The sequence below is a fragment of the Lupinus angustifolius genome, chromosome LG07 (genome assembly GCF_001865875.1).
Source record: "Lupinus angustifolius cultivar Tanjil chromosome LG07, LupAngTanjil_v1.0, whole genome shotgun sequence".
NCBI lineage: Eukaryota > Viridiplantae > Streptophyta > Magnoliopsida > Fabales > Fabaceae > Lupinus > Lupinus angustifolius.
In genome coordinates, this window is record NC_032015.1 from 6,758,328 (window position 1) to 6,758,726 (window position 399).

A 399-nucleotide genomic window follows, 5' to 3' on the forward strand; every position below is an offset into this window, starting at 1 on the left:
ACGAGGATGAGGATAGGATGAGGACGAGGATGAGGAAGTGGATGAGGATGAGTATAAGGATAGGATGAGGACGAGCATGAAGATGAGGATGAGTATAAGGATAGGATGAGGACGAGCATGAAGATGAGGATGAGTATAAGGATAGGATGAGGATGAGCATGAAGATGAGGATGAGGAAGAGGATAGGATGAGGACGAGGATGAGGATAGGATGAGGATGAGAATAGGATGAGGATGAGAATGAGGATAGGACAGGGATGTGGATGAGGAAGAGGATTGGATGAGGATGATGATAGGAGGATGATGATAGGAGGAGGATGAGAATGAGGATAGGATGAAGAGGATGATGAGGAGGAGGATGAGGATGAGGATGAGGATGAGGAAGAGGAAAGGATGAGAA